The following is a 15,806-nucleotide window of genomic DNA, read 5'->3' on the forward strand; positions in this document are numbered from 1 at the left end:
GGCGGGGACGGGCTGGGCGCATGCGCGGCGCAGGCTGCCCGGCGGGCGTGAGGGGACAGGCGAGAGGGGATAGGCGTGAGGGGACCGGCGAGAGGGGACCGGCGAGAGGAGACCGGCGAGAGGGGACCGGCGAGAGGGGACAGGCGTGAGGGGACCGGCGAGAGGGGACCGGCGAGAGGGGACAGGCGTGAGGGAACTGGCGCTCGTGCGGTGGTGGCGTGGTTTGCGTGGGAAAGAATCCTAAAGGTCATTCAGTTTCCCGCCCTGGTGTGGGTAGGGTCAGCTTACGCTAGACCAGATTGCTTCGAGCACTGTCCAGCACGGCCTTGAACACTTCCAGAGATGGGTCAGCCACAGCTGCTCCGTTCCACTCCCTCACCTCCCTCTCAAAGAGGAATTTCTTTCAAATCCCCAATCACAGAATCACAGGGTCAGTAAGGATGGAAAAGACCTTAGAGATCACAGAGTCAAGCCTATGACCTAACACCACCTTCGACTATGGCTCTAAGAGCCACATCCAGTCTTTTCTTAAACACCTCCAGGAATGATGACTAAACAAATCTAAACCTCCTCTCTGTCAGTGTGAAGCCATTCCCTCTTGTCCTGCCACTACATGACCTGATAAATACTCTTCCTTCCATCTTTCTTGTAGGCTCCCTTCAGGAACAGCATGAAGCTGTGTCAGGGGAGGTTTAGGTTGGATATAAGGAAAAGTTTTTCACCCAGAAGGTGGCTGAGCACTAGAACAGGCTTCTCAGGGAGGTGGTCACAGCACCAAGCTTGCTTGAGATCAAGGAGCATTTGGACAATGCTCTCACATGGTGGGATTCTTGGGGTGTCCTGTACAGGGCCAGGATTTGGACTCAATGATCCTGGTGGGTCCCTTCCAATTCATCAGATTCTGTGATTCTGTGATTCTGTACTGGAAGGCTGCAATTAGGTTATCCTGAAGTCTTCTCCAGACTGAACAATCCAAGTTCTCCCAGCCTTTCCTCATATCAGAACTGCTCCAACCCTCCAATCATCTTGGTTCCTCCTCTGGACTTGGTCCAACACGTCCATGTCCTGTGCAGGAGCCCCAGAGTATTCCAGGTGGGTTCTCACCTGAGTGGAGCAGTGGGGCAGAGTCCCCCTCAAACACAGAGTCGTGTACACACACCACGGGTGCAGGAGGGCATGGACAGCAGGACATGGCACCTGCAGGTACCTCCCATCCCCTCAGCCCCCTGAACATTCTGTGGGCCCACACCCCTCGTGGCTCCCTCAGCACAGGGCTCTGGGGGCTCTGGGCGCCATCAAGGGTAAGATCAACTTGGGACAATGGCACAGCGCAGTGCTCCAGGGCCATGGTGGTGAGGGAGTGCAGGCACCCACCTCAGTGACTGCTGGAGCATCTTTCTGCCTCTTCTCTGTCTCCATAAGCAGCCAGCATTCACCCAGCTCAGGGTATTTTCAGTCTGAGGTGCCTCAAAGAGTTCTGTCTCAAACCATGTGTAGTTTAACTGTGATGTACTAAAAACAAGAAATACAATTGTGGTTTTTACAGTACCAGAGTATCACAAACTGTGTTAAAATAAGGACTTGAAATTTAGGAACCCATGTCTCTGCACCCTTCAGCAGCACTATTGAGACATTTTGTTTACCCACAATATCTTTCATTAATGGCTCACTCCCTCAGAATAGAAATCTGCTAGAATTCAGTCATGTCCTGACATTTTGATGCAATTCTTTCCCTCGGAAAGCTGAATCTGTGGTTACCACTAATGAGGGATTAAGCTACCATTCTTTCTTATACAAACCTTGTGTCTTTTAAAGTTAGTCAAGCATACCCTCTTGTCTGATCTGAACTAGTCCTTACAAGAAGTTGTTTAATGTGTTGAGAAATTGTTCCTTTCAAGCTAATTTCTGCTGTGGCACTTGGCCAGTTGACTTCATGTAGCTGGAGTTAACCAGTTAATTGTAATTAGATTTAGTTATCTGATTATATTCCATGCCATTATGCCTGCAACATCCTTTTCCTGCTCTGAAAGCCTGAGATATAATCATACCTGCATAGCAGGGCAAGGAATTTACACCCACTCAGATTTCTCTTTGTTCATAACATTTCCCTCTTTAGATTCTGGGAAATGTTCTAATTCTTACTGTCTGCCTCTATTCTACTTCACCAAATGACCAGGTAACCAGAAAAGCTTTATTTTGACTTTTAAAGGTATTTGGAGTTTATTGATAGAGTGAAAATCCATAATTTAATGTCTAAATGAGTTGTCATCTCAGCTGTTTTCTGCAGAAACAACAATCTTAATAAGATAGACAAAGAAGAGGGAAGCAATGTGGGTTTAAATTTTTCTGATGTTATTTATTTTCCTGTTACATCTTCTCTTATGGAAGCTCCAGCCATGCATCGTTAGGAGGAATATAATGAATAAATGTGTGGGTGAAATGTTTCAGGAAAGCTGTGAGGCATGCTGGAGACTGAAGCCCGGAGGACACAGGCTGAAAGTGCAAACCGTTCCATATTTTTGGAAAATTAGGAGCACAGCCTGCTAGATATGAAGGGAAGTTTGGCCTTAGGGAGGTTATGCAAGGTCGGTCACTTCCCTCCATCTGAGCACTTCCCCTGAATTGCATTCCTTCACACTATGAACTTTAGTTACACAACTCGAAGCAACTCTTGATTCAGACAATATTGCCATGGAAATTAATGAGAACTATTGATAGTCAATCCTTTACTATTAATAACAACAACTAACTGAGAGTGCATTTGCTTGGGAGCAGTGCAGGGCTGATGCATATGAGAAAAGATTCAAAATGCCTCTCAGCAGTGCTGGAATGTGGCTCAAGCTCCTGGAATTTCAACAGGCAGGAACTTGCTCTGGTTTCTTTTGTTTGCATCCCAGGCAGTGAAGAAAAGTGAAGCGATCCTGTCTTCCCTTTGTCCATCAAGTCTCATCTTCAGAGCTGTTGTGCTAAAGAGAGGAGATTGTCAGCAGTTCACAACAAGAGAAAACATGTTCACTCAAGGTCCTGCTGGTAAGCCATACATTTATTAAAATATGTGGAAAAGGGATGAGAGTTTGGGTTCAGACACACTGAAGTGCTTCAAGAGCCATTCTATCAAATCAGTCGTATCTGAGTCAGTGGAATTTTTTATGTACTATTGGCTGCATTTAAATAAATACCTGCTTCCTAAAACTTTAAAGCCATGGAAATGGTCCCAAATGATAACACTGCCAGCATGATGGAAAGAATAATAAGCATGATGAGTGACAAACAGTTAATGGAACAGATTTGTGCCCTGGGGACATTGATTCTGGTTTGCACAGAGTTTTTATTTAATGTATCACAGGTATTTCACTAGGTATCACCATTTTTGCTTTCCCGTGTCAGTCTAGGGAGAGATGAACTGGTAAAGCTGGATGTGAGGATGTGTAAACTCCTTCACCCCTCTTCTCTTAAAAGTAACTGTGACCCCCAAGCTCAGCCCTCCAGACACAGACCTGAATGTGCCCATCCATTACAGTTGTACATATTTTTGTAAGCTCCCTGGACAGCCCATACTGGGGAAGCACTGAACAGGAGGAAAAATTTTTCCACGTATCTCTGGAGATCTTAAAGCCCTTCATAGTGGCAGGGAAGGTGCTAGTAATCCAAACATGCAGTGTAGGTACTGAGGCTCACAAAATGCCATGGGAAAAGTCACACAGTAAGTCAGTATGAGAAAGGAGACCAGAGCTCCTCACTTCCTGGGTGGTTCCCTTATTTCCTGCCCTTTAGCTCTGCAGTAGTTTTCCACTATTCACAAGATTGGGATAAGGGTAAAATATCTCCAGACTCAATCCATAATGAGATTTTTATTCAGGATTAAACCAGCCTTAGTTTACTGTAGTTTATTGCACCATAAGTGAAGGTGTATTAACTTTATTCCACTATTTGATTTATCTGTGCTTTTCCATAGAAAAGCCTTAAATGACCTTGTAGACTGGAGCCCTTTATGTCTTGATGCCACAAACAGGCAGAAACATGTTTTTTCCTGTCTTCTCAAGTGACTGGTAGGAAAATTGAATTGTAGGCTGGGAGCTGGCCAGGGACACCAGCTGCCAGCACTTGGAGTCCAGCAGCTGACATCAGAGCACCGGGCCCATTGACAGCAAAGGTTACACAGACAAACATTAGCAAATAGGAGCAAGTCCTGATTCATAAAATAGATGAGTCGGGATGAGCGTGTGGCACATGTCCCAGCCTTTATTCCCATGCTCTCCCTGCAAAGCCTGTACCCATCCAAGGCTCCCTGCCTCGAGTTCTGTGTCGCTGCTCAGGAGCCGTGTGATTCTAAAACAAAAGTGAGCAGGTGGTGCAGGGGGAGCTGCTCATACAGAGATAATTAAATGTGAGGAGCTGGTGGAGTGGATATTCTGGATGAAGAATCGGATCCAACATTTATTCCAATAGCTGTGTTGGATGTTTGTAACACCTAAAAGCCTATTAGCACTGTTTTCTTGGGGACTATGGAGAGCAGGGGACACCCTCTGAGGCTCCCACCAGGTTATTTTATCCCTCAGACATCAGGAGGTGGCACAGGTTAAAGAGAACTCACCCCCATGACCTTTTTTCCAGTTAAGGAAATAAAGGTAAAGGGAATAAAAGGAAAAACACTTGGATAATAACTAATTTGGTGAGGTTTTTTATTGATGCTGAAGATGTCAGGCTCATAATCCAGGGAGCTGGAGTTGTGCATGAGGAAGGGTTCACTGGGCTTTTGGGAATGCCCAGCTTTTCTACTTGCCTTTGGAAACAGCCTTTGTGTCTGTGTGCCACTGCCTGGGAGCTGCCTGGTACCTGCCTCCCAGGGAACAGCCTGTTTCCAGTTGCCTCTTTAAATGACTTAAAGCACTGCCAGGATCTGATCACTCATTTTTTAGAAAAAGAGGAGTCTCAGCCAAAGGCTCAGCAGAAACGATGAGTGTATTTCCTATAGAAATAAAAACAAAGGCTGTTTACCATCCCTCCTTTTAATGAGTCTGACAGTACAAATACTCTCAGCTGCCTCAACAAGCACTGAATCAAGCTGCTGGGTCACTCACCAGGTAGAGACTTTGTCCCTATTTGCCTCTAACATGTTGATAATTTTTTTTTTTTTTTAATACAAGAGGAGTGATAAGAAACAATTACTTACTATTAAAAGTATTGCACAAATCCATCTCCTTTTAAAGGACACAGTGACTCCACTAGAGCCGGGTCTGCACCCTGTGGGCAAACACAGCACCTTTCAGTAGAGCTCTGTCAGGACAAGTTGCCTTTGTGACTGCTGCTTCTCCAGCACCACAGTGCCTGTGTACAGCTTATTCCTGTGCCTGGAGGAAAACGAGGCATTATGAGGCACTTGCACACCAAAATAACCACCAGTATTGCTATTTTAGGGTTTAGTTTTCAACTTGAAGTCTGTGGATCAGGCCTGTGCTGGCAGCCTTCGTCCATGTGTGTCTCAAAACTTGAGAAACGCAAGTTTTGTGACGCTGTTTGCAGACCCCAGAAATACTGCTTATTGTCTCCGATCAGCATCATGCCTGGTATGAATTCCAGTCCTGTATCCAAGGCAATCTCATTATTTTCTATACATACACGATCTGTGTGGCTAATTTCTTTCTCCTTCTCACGAGGGAGGAACCTTCCTGTGCTCCACAGGCATGCCTGTGTTTAGGAGATTAAAGAAAGCAGGCAAGACGCATGAAAAATGTCACCCCGTCGTGACGGCGGCAGCCTGAATGGGATCACAATTCTGAGACAGATGTTCCTTCCAATTGAATTGTCTGTGTCAGTGCTTGCAGAGTTCAGGGTTCTGGAGAGGAGTGAGGCGGAGGGCACGGCTGAGCAGAGGGCTGGCTGCAGCCGGGGAGCTGGCACAGCGCAAGCAGCAGCGCTGCTGATTCTGACACGGCTGCACCATTAATCTGTCTCGGCCTCAAGCACCGCTGGCTGGCTGTCCTGGAATTAATTTGGCTAATGTAGCGCGTGATGGAAAGCCACGTTTGCAATCTCTTTGCCAGGCAAGGCTGGATGGATTGATAGCATCCTCTCTCCCTGGTTAAGAGAACTCATAGCACAGCTCCACTGAAGGGATGCCCTCTGAGAGTGTGGTTCCATCCCCCAAGAGCTGACAGAGAAGATGTTTAACACCTCCTGGCTCTGGTGGTTTTCAGGGGGAGCCTGAGGAGACAGGGAAGAGGTGGCATTGTCACAGGGGTGGCTTTGCCACCCCTGTGCAAGTGGGAGGTGTCAGAGTTTGTTCTGAGGGCAGGTTTCGGTGTCAGTCTCCAAATAACTTGTTTTCTCCAGCACAGGAAGCCTATTTGCAGTCATGGTTTCAAACTGGTGGCTACAGACTAATGTGTGACCACTAAGTAGTTAAGTTATCTAATGAACAGCTGTTTGATTTGCTTTTGGTCACAATCAGGCTGAGTGTCAATTAAACAAGAGCCCAGTGATAGAAAGGACTGAAATGCCCCCAGACAACTCCCAACAGAGACTGAAAATGAGCCAAATGCTTTCCTTGTGTCCCATCCCCAATCCCCCCGATGCACATGGGCCCTTGTGGGCCTTTGCTGCACCACTTCTGTGGGGAGCAAAAAAGAGTGTTCTGGAGCACCCAGGAGGAGGCAAGAGGCAGGTGAATATGGCAGTGATGGGAGCTGAGGCAGAACCAGAAGAACCAGCCCAGCAGACGCTCCAGAGAAGCAGAGGACAAATCTGCCCAGCAGCTCATCCAGCTTGGAAAGCAGAAAAGGGTGCGCAACAGACAGGATGATATGAGAGGGAGACCATCACCCATCCAACAGAGCCCCAGCTTAATTAATTTTGTGTCACAGACAGCAGGAAAGGACTTTTTGAGGGAGGCTGTGCACCCCTTTACTACAACCACTGTGTAAGATGCCCTTGGTGAGCAGCTGTGTGCCCCTCCCCTCCCCACCACTGCACTGGCACGTTCAGGATCAGAGAGAACTGGAGCTGATTGTAATAAACCCATTAGCACATGGATGTGAGCCACAACACGGCACTGTGCAAACTAACCCAGAAGGAGCTTTGCAATGTAGGCAAGTTAATTGACAAAAATAACCCCCAACCCACCCTGGCTGCTGCTCTTTGCCATGGGAACAATATTGTGCATGTGATCACATTCAGCAGGACACAAGCAGCCTAAGGGTCTTTTTACATTTGGCTTGAAAAGGCTAAAAATAGACCCCAAACCACATTCCTTTTTTACATTGCCATCTCCTCTGCCTCTTCCTATTCACTGGCACTTTTACATGCAAAGCAGGATTTGGGATCCAAGGCCCCATAATTGCAGCCTGGCAGCTGCAAGTGGAACAGCTGGAGGTGTTATTTTTACAGGTTATTAATTGACTCCATGAAAGCCCAGCAAACAGAGAGCCAGCGAGCTGCAGTCCACAGCCACATGACAAGGTCTTAGTGACAGGAAAAGATAAAATAAAAGAGAGAACGCAGAATCCTAAAGCCGATTAGTTAGAGCAATTTCTCCAAAGCTAAATATAGGGAAAAAATCCTCTCCCATCTTCAGCTCCGTTGGCGGAGATGAGAAAGCACAAGGAAGGAGATAGACAGAAATTTCATTTTTCACATAAGCCCCCATGGGTTGCAGGCAGATACTGCTGCTTTGGTGACGCTCCCAACACTTAAATCCAACCGTCCCTGGCAGCTCCCCCTGACCAGCCCTTTGTTCAGCACTCACAAGTGCAGCTGCACTTGCTCCAGCCTCACTGCACTGGACAGGGGAACGACACAGGGAAGGTCCAAGTGCCGTGCCAGCACACAACCTTGGCCAGGCTGGCACAGCCCTGGTACCTCTCTGCCAGACACAGATGGGTGAGCCTGCAGAGCCCTCCCTCAGAGGGGCTGAACCACCCACATTGCCCCAAACCAAAGCAGGACAGAGCCAGGACACTTCTTTCCAACTCTCTTTCCTCCCTGCCTTTCCTGCAGCTGGGGACAGATGAGGCTTGGGGACAGCTGAAGCCACCTGCAGCCACAAGAGACACCCCTCATCAAGAGCTGGAATAAGGAACTGGGTGCTGACAGCATGAGGGGATGGGATTGGGTCATCACCTCTGCAAAACCTATTGTACATTTAACATCTCAGGGAAATACATAACAGGCAACTCCAGCAGAGATGCTGAGAAGCTGGGAAACTGGCAGAGCATTTCAGATTTATGGGAAATTAATTTAGTCCTGGATGCTGAGAGCCAGCAAGGCCCCCTCCCCAGGACAGCCCATATTGCTGGCCCAAGATGTGGGGTCTTTGTCAGACCTCAAATTTAACTTCTGAAAATAAATCACCCTTGTATGGCAGAGGTGAAGCAGTACCTCTCCCAGAGCAGAGGACAGCCAGAATCCTGGCACTCAGCATCCCCTGTGCTGGCAGCCAAAGGGGAAGGGGAGGCAGTGGAAAGGCTGCTGCTGCTTGGAGGCCAAAACTTAGCCCAAGAAAGCCCCTTCCTCATCAGGACACAGAATAGTCCCATGTTCCACAGCTCCAAGACAGGGATTTCTTCCCACTTTCATCACCCACACAGGAAGAGAAGCACCAAACACCCCCTCCAGATGTGTCTTCACAATGTTCAGTCATAAACAGCAGTTAGAAGAAGGGGGTATTTCTCTCCAACCTCCATCCTTGACACTAGACACCCCTCTGGGTGGGTTTGGGGTTTTTCCAGTCCCTCCCGTATTCCCAGCTGTACTGGCTCTGTGTCTGGAGACACCTGAGGGAAACCCATGTTTTGTAATCTCACGCTTTGAAGACCATTTCTGTGATAACCAATCCCCTTAGACATCCCTTCAACATGAGTGTGCCCTCCTGGCCCAAACCCACCCCTGGGCTCACTGCCAGGACTGTTTTCCATGCCAGCCTGGCAGTGGACTGTCCTCAGGCAGGAAAGCTCCTCTTCAAAAGCCAGCTCTGCCTCGTGCTGTGATCTGGGAAGAGCTGTCAGAGCTCCTGCTGGGTGCCAGCACTTCATTCCTGTAGGATGGGGTTATGGGTCAGGCCTTTATTTCCAGCACTGTCTGCCTGCTCCACACGCAGTGCCCAGGCTGCCAAACACCCCCAAAACACAGCAAGGCCATGGGGCTTCCAAAACTTGGGTTTCATACTGTCATGGAGCCTTTCCCCAGGCTGGGGGTCCCCACAGGAGCAGAAGTGCCAGGGGCAGAGGGACAGCCTCAGAATGGGGTCCCATGGGGAAGGCAGGGCTGGGTATGCAACCTCAGGGCTACAGGGATACACCACCTTCCCCTCAGCCAGTAATTCAGCCCAGGCAATTGCTCTGTGTCTGACAACACAGGAGCTGGACCCCCCCACTGCAGGAGAGAAACCAAACATGTAACAGACAGCTGTGGTTCTGCATGTGCCCTGTGTCCCCGTGGTGCTGCACAGAGCCCCTCTGCACTCCCTTTAACCCTGGCAGGTGGGCTGCAAACACACTGCCACAGGAAGGGAACTCAGCATCACCTGTGTGACCCTGCTCAGGCCTGGGGAGGTGCATGTTGCTCCTGCATCCACAGGTGGGGCAGTCCCACGTGTCCCCAGGCTATTTTCCCCGGTAGGGCTCAGTCTGTGCCATCTGTGCTACCATCACACCTCTCCACAAGATCCAAAGCCGTGGTTGCACAGGGATAGACAGCACTTTGGGGACAGCAGGAGGGGAGGAGGCTTTTTCCAGGGGGTGTCAGAACCACAGGTGACAGTGCTGGAGAGCAGAGAGCTGCTGGCAGCTCCCAGGGTTGCGAAAGTCTTTGGCCTTCGTGGCGTGGGATGGGGATTTGGGAGCAAAGCACATCAAGCGAGCTGAAGAGAGTGACATTTTCCTTCCCAGCTGCTCCATCCGTGCCCACGCAGCCGGTGGGATGACTCCGTGCAACTAATGATGCAACGTGATTAGTAAACAAATGATGTATTTGCACCAGGAAACAAAAAAAAAAAGAGGAAAAGGAGAGAAAAGAAAGAAAACAAGTCACATTCTGGCCTGGCAGCATGCAGCAGTGAGCTCTTTAAAAATCTGCTGAGGAAGGCACTTGCACAGCACATGGTTTGGGCAGATCAATGAAGCTGCAAAGCAGCCTGGCAGGCACACAAATCCACTTTCTAATGAAATTTACAGCAAGTGGAATTTAGGTCACTACTCGGAAGCATTCAGTTTATTCCAGGCAGCTTTTAAAATATTTAAGAAATAGCTGTCAAATTAAGCCTGCTCACCTCTGACTGCAAGGTCCAACTTGGAGCCATGGTAGATTTCTTAGCTATGGCTTAAAAGAAATATATTTTTAAGCTTTCTTTGATTGCACCCTCCCACCATCACCACAGCACAGTGATTGGCATCAACTCCTGCCATGCAATCCTGGCTCTGGTGGGAACTGTGAGTTCCAAGGATGCTCAGGCTGTACCCAGCCCAGCCTCATCCTTCCCCAGGGTCAGGGCAGTGAGACACCAGACGTGTCCTTCCTGCAGCCTGTGCCCAAAGGACTTCAGCTGCTGCTGAAGGAAGAGCAGTGCTACAGCCAGACCTAAAAGCAGCTCTCGAGGGAACAGCTAAAAGCAGCCTCTTAGCAGAGGTGAGCCTTCAGCAAGGCTGAGCGATGCCAAGTGGAAGGGTCTGGGCTGCACTGCAGCTTGCCAGTGTTATTCCCAGATGTCACACTCCAAGAGAGCTACCAGAGCAGCTTCAGTGAGTGGTGGAGGGAGAGGAAAGGTGGCAAACAAGCAGTTTTCTGACTGTTTACCCAGCAGAAGTGGCCACGGCCCCCAGTCTCCACACTCGCAATTCCTGCAGAGATCAGAGCAGGCCAGACATTTCTGCTTCCAGCAAGGTACAGTTCAAACCCTTACGTAACACAGGCTGTGAGCTGATTGCTGCCCCAGCTCAAGGTCCATCCAGGAACAGAGCTCAAAGTTCTTCCAGCCTCAGCACAAACCAGGAGCAGAGTGGGGGAGAGCGGAAGGAGCTCTGGAGCGGGGCTCAGTGTGAGGGGAGACATCACAGGCACAGCCAGGCCCTCTCTGGGCTGTGCTTTGGAGGACAAAGAGATTTCCCCATCACTCACCAACCTGCCCCACCTTGGCAGCTGTCCTCAGCTTGTTCCTCACGACGTGGTCATCTCCCCTGCCCACAAGGGACCTCCTCCCCTCCCACAGGGTCTGACCAGATCCCAACACAGCCCCAGCACTCAGGATCTGGCCTGGCTGCAGTTGAGTTACAACACAGGTGCCTGTGCAAACACCTCTGCCTTCTTCCTCATTATACACATAAATACCCATTTCACGCTCAGCTGATGGAGGATTTGTTTGGCTGGGTTATGATCCTGGCTGCTGCTCCACAGCTGGCTGTGTTCCAGGATCTGGAACCAGGGGACACAGTCTCTGACATCTCTCCCATCAGCACTCCTGGCCATGGATGAGTGCTCCAGAGCACACTCTGACACCATTCCTGTATTCATCCTGCATGGCCTGGCCCTTCTTCCACCTCACTGTCTCTCCTGACAGAGTTCCATGTCCATCCCTGCAGCTCTCCTGCCCTTTTCTCCATTCCTTGTCCATAGAGATGTTATTGAGTCTGGAAGAAGTGATCCTTGGATATTACCCAGCTCTCTGAGACCCCTCTTCTCCCTAGGGCATTTTCCCATAGGATTCCCCCAGGAAGGTCCCTGGAGAGGCTGGTTAGCTCTTCCCATGCCCAGGGCTCTGACTGGACATCCCTGGCAGCACACAGAGGCCTTGGGCCCTCCTCACTCCACAGAGATGCTCCCCTCCCAGATGGATCCAACTCCAAACGTCTGCAGACCCATACGGTACCAGCAGCTGGAGAGGAGCCTGTGTTCCTCCACATCCCCAGCCACAGCATCCCCTTCTCACCCAGACACCCACTGAGTGAGCACTGAGTGCTGTAGCAAAGGCAGCACTGCTGGGTCCAGTTCTGCTCAGGACTTCATTCTTAACGAGACACTTGGAGACAGAATTTAGCAAGGAAGAAATCCCATACATGGCTAAGGAGGCAACGTGGCTGCCTCGAGCTGAGCAGCACATCCTACAAGCACAGGGAGCACACACAGCCCAGCAAGCAGCACGGGATTATGGAATTTCACAGCACACGGGTGTTTGGCTTGGCTTGGGAATGTTGCAGAGCAAGTGGAAATTCCCTCCAGGAAGGGAAATCCAGGAGCCAGGCTCCTGTGCAACATTTGTCCCTGCTCTTTAGATACATTTTGCTCCCCAAACAGGAGAGAGAACTTGAAATGCCCAAGTTATCCTTCCAGGAAACCTCTTGCAGGAGCTGGGCACACCTGATCCAACCTACAGCAGGGCTGCCTGCCCTGCACACTCCAGCTGCTCTTCCTGGCTGCAGGATGGCCAGGGACATCCCATGGAATGCTCCGAGCCCGGCTGGCAGTTGTGTAATGCACAAGCAGCCTGGGCTGCTGCCAGGGCAGAGCAGGGATCTCCCGAGGGATGTAATCCTGCCATGGCCTCGCTGCCTGTGCATACGATAAGAAAGGCTCCCAGTTTTCCCATTTCCATGAAAAGATTCTGCGGAGCTCCACACCCTCTAGTGGAGGTGGAAGCTCGGCACACCGACGCTCCCAATCCCACAGCACCGCAGAGATCAACTCGGGATCCTGAAAGCCCCTGCACATCTGCAGGATGTGACAGCCCCGGGGTCAGTGCAGGAGCCAGTTCCCTGCTGCCTGCACAGCCACTTGCAGCAGTAAAACACCTGCCTGCTGCGCTCAGGCACAAAAGCATTAAATAAGAAAAAAGCAAGTCAACTTTGAAAAATGGATTTTATTCATGTTCACCATCCAATTAGGCACAACTGCTTTCTATAAGCTACAGGAAAACTGGAGGGGACTTTACAAGAGCATGGAGTGCCAGGACAAGGGGGAATGGTTTCAACAGGCACAGGGAGGGGTTAGGTGGGGTATTAGGGAATTAGTGAGGGTGGGGAGGCCCTGGCAAGGTTGCCCAGACAAGCTGTGGCTACGCTATAGACATGTTCAAGGCCAGGCTGGACGGGGCCTGGGGCAACCTGGGCTAGTGGGAGGTGTCCCTGCCCATGGCAGGGGGTGGAAGGAGATGGTCTTTATGGTCCTTTCCAGCTCAAACCCTTCTATGATTCTGTGATAACCCAAAAAGACCACACAGGTATAACCAAACTGCAAGAGCAGCTCTCACCATCCTGCAGAATCACCTCTCAGTCCAGCCACCTGAAAATAAATAACCAGGATGTTCAGCCAGGAATGCAGCTAAAGTCAGAGCCCCTGTCCTACACAGACCCATCTCCTCTTGATCAGTGTTAACTGAGGCACCATCCCACCCCAGCTCTCCCAAAAATCCTTCCCAAAAGCATTTCTACCACAAGCACTTCCAAAAGCACACCAGAGCTAGATCACCTATCCCACAGCAATAACAAACGGGTAAAAGACTTATTTTGGCAAGGGATTTTTGCCAGGAGCCAAGATCACTGTGGTGCCACTGTGTGGTTCCCAGCACGGGCCTTCCCCCCTCCCTTCCCACACTTGCCAGGGCAGTCTGTCCCCAGGTGAACCCCCTGCTGCAGGAGAGAAACCAAACATATAACAAGAGAGCAAAGTACACAACTTCCAACAAAGCTTTCCATCTGCTCAAGTGCAGAAACCACCTTATCACTATTCCCTACTACGTGGGGAACAAAGTTGCAACTCAAACAGTATCTAGTGATAAATCAAGCACCCAGATTCTCATTTCCATACCTGAGAGAGCACCAGTTTGATTTTGCAAGACATTTTCAAAAGACTTGTATACATTAAAAAACCCCAACCCTGTTTTCCCTTGGATTAGTGGTGCAGCTGTTGTATGCAGTATCATACATGACCATCAAAATGCTTCATGAATGTTCACACCTGTTACTGCACAGGTGAGGCCCAGCATGGAGCCCACCTGGGAGCTGCTCTTGGGCACGGGTGAGGCTGGCTGGCAGCACCCAGCAGCCGTTCCCCAGCCCACAGACCCTGCCCAGGAGGGGCACCCGGAGCTCCCACGACTCACCTGGTGCGCCCTCACCTCAGGAATGGAAGCACCGAGTCTCACCCATGTCACCATCTGGGGCTGTGGCTTCTCTGGGACTGAGCCCCTGCAGGAAATCCTGTGAAACACAAAGTTCTGGGACAGTGGCTGCAAAAACAAAGTCCTGGTGTGGTGCTGGCCTGGGGCTGGCCCTGCAGCCCCCTCCCCACCACACCACTCACTCCTTACACCCCATCCAGCTGTTCCCTGCTGCTCTCCCATCCTCCTGTGGGTCCAACACCTCCCCAGGGAGGAGCCACAGCCCTCCCACAGACCTCCTACAGTCCCAAAGCCCCCACAGAGACCCCAAACCTTGCGTTCCCCAATGCTCTAGCACCCCAAACCCTGCCTCCCCCAGCCCCCACTCAGCCCCCCATGGAACTCTGACCCCCAGGCCGTCAGTACCCCCACTACACCCCAACATCTCCCCTGCACCCCCACCAACCCCTCACAGCTGCCTCCGCACACCCTGTCCCCCAGGCCCACACTACCCCCCTTCATTGCATCCCACGGCCCCCAAACCCTGTCTCCCCCAGCCTCCGCACGGTCACCCCCACCTCCCACCCCACTGCAGCACCCCCTGCAACCCCACACCCTTCCCCCCGTACCTCAATACCCGCCGCTCTGCACCCCAAACTCCCTCTGCACCCCCAAATCCAGCCGGCCCCCGTTCCCCCCAAACCGCCATGCCCTGCACTTCAGTACCCCCCACCCCTTCAGCGCTCCAGCCCCCCCAAACCCCGAGTCCCCCACGCCCCCCCAGCCGCTGCTTACCCGGAGCCCCCATTACCGCCCGGCCTGCACCGCACTCTGCCCCCCAGCCCCTCAGTACCCCCAGCGCCCCAGATCCCCCCTACTGCATTTCCACCGGCCCCCTCCCGCACCCAACACCCCACAGACCCGCCATGTCCCCGAGCCTCCCTCAGCGCCTCTCACACCCCGTGCCCGCCATGTCCCCGAGTCTCTCTCAGCGCCTCTCACACCCCGTGCCCGCCATGTCCCCGAGCCTCCCTCAGCGCCCTCTCACACCCCGTGCCCGCCATGTCCCCGAGCCTCCCTCAGCGCCTTCTCACACCCCGTGCCCGCCATGTCCCCGAGTCTCTCTCAGCGCCCTCTCACACCCCGTGCCCGCCATGTCCCCGAGTCTCTCTCAGCGCCACGCGGCCAGAAGCGAGGAGCGGAAGCGGGGAGCGGAAGCGGGCCCGGGAAAGCACCGAGAGCAGCCGCGGGCCGGAGCGCCGAGCAGGGCACGGCCCGCCGGGGACAGCGCCCTCGTGCGGCGGGAGCCGGGACTGCAGCGGCGCCCGGGATCCTCCGGGAAGCGCCGGCAGCGGAGCCGGGCGCTGTGGGGCTCGGGACAGGCAGAGAACAGCTCCCGTGCCGCTCGGGAACCGCCCGAGCCGGCGGGGGTTGGTTTTGGAGCTGCTGGTGCAAAGGGAGTCCCGGAGATGCTCCGGGGACTGGAACTCCCCGCTCTGCAGCCGGGCTGGGAGCGCTGGGGGCCTTCACCTGGAGAAGAGAAAGCTCCGGGGAGAGCCCAGAACCCCTTCAGGGCCTAAAGGCGGCTGGTGGAAGGATGGAGAGTGACTTTTTACACAGGCAGATAGCGATAGGACAAGACAGTAGTTTTACACTGGAAGAAGTGAGGAAGACGTTTCTCCCTGGGACAGAGCTGACAGGCTGGCACAGGCTGGCACAGGCT

General features: G+C 51.9%; 2 long non-coding RNA genes and 1 other non-coding gene across 3 annotated transcripts; 1 reads left to right on the forward strand and 2 right to left on the reverse strand.

Moving 5' to 3' along the window:
* Window positions 1–29: 29 nt before the first annotated feature.
* LOC147649797 (uncharacterized) lies at window positions 30–12,823 on the forward strand. The gene is made up of 3 exons (XR_015277911.1): window positions 30–246; window positions 2,898–3,030; window positions 9,885–12,823. It is a non-coding gene; the product is annotated as an uncharacterized LOC147649797 (long non-coding RNA).
* Window position 12,824: 1 nt separating this feature from the next.
* On the reverse strand, window positions 12,825–14,275 carry LOC111937260 (uncharacterized). Its single transcript, XR_002868529.2, has 2 exons — window positions 14,087–14,275; window positions 12,825–13,266 (listed from the first exon to the last, which is right to left on the reverse strand). It is a non-coding gene; the product is annotated as an uncharacterized LOC111937260 (long non-coding RNA).
* Window positions 13,889–14,044, reverse strand: LOC111937600 (small Cajal body-specific RNA 16). The gene has a single exon (XR_002868671.2).
* Window positions 14,276–15,806: the final 1,531 nt, after the last annotated feature.

This window comes from Cyanistes caeruleus, chromosome 19, assembly GCF_971803275.1.
Source record: "Cyanistes caeruleus chromosome 19, bCyaCae1.hap1.1, whole genome shotgun sequence".
Lineage (NCBI taxonomy): Eukaryota > Metazoa > Chordata > Aves > Passeriformes > Paridae > Cyanistes > Cyanistes caeruleus.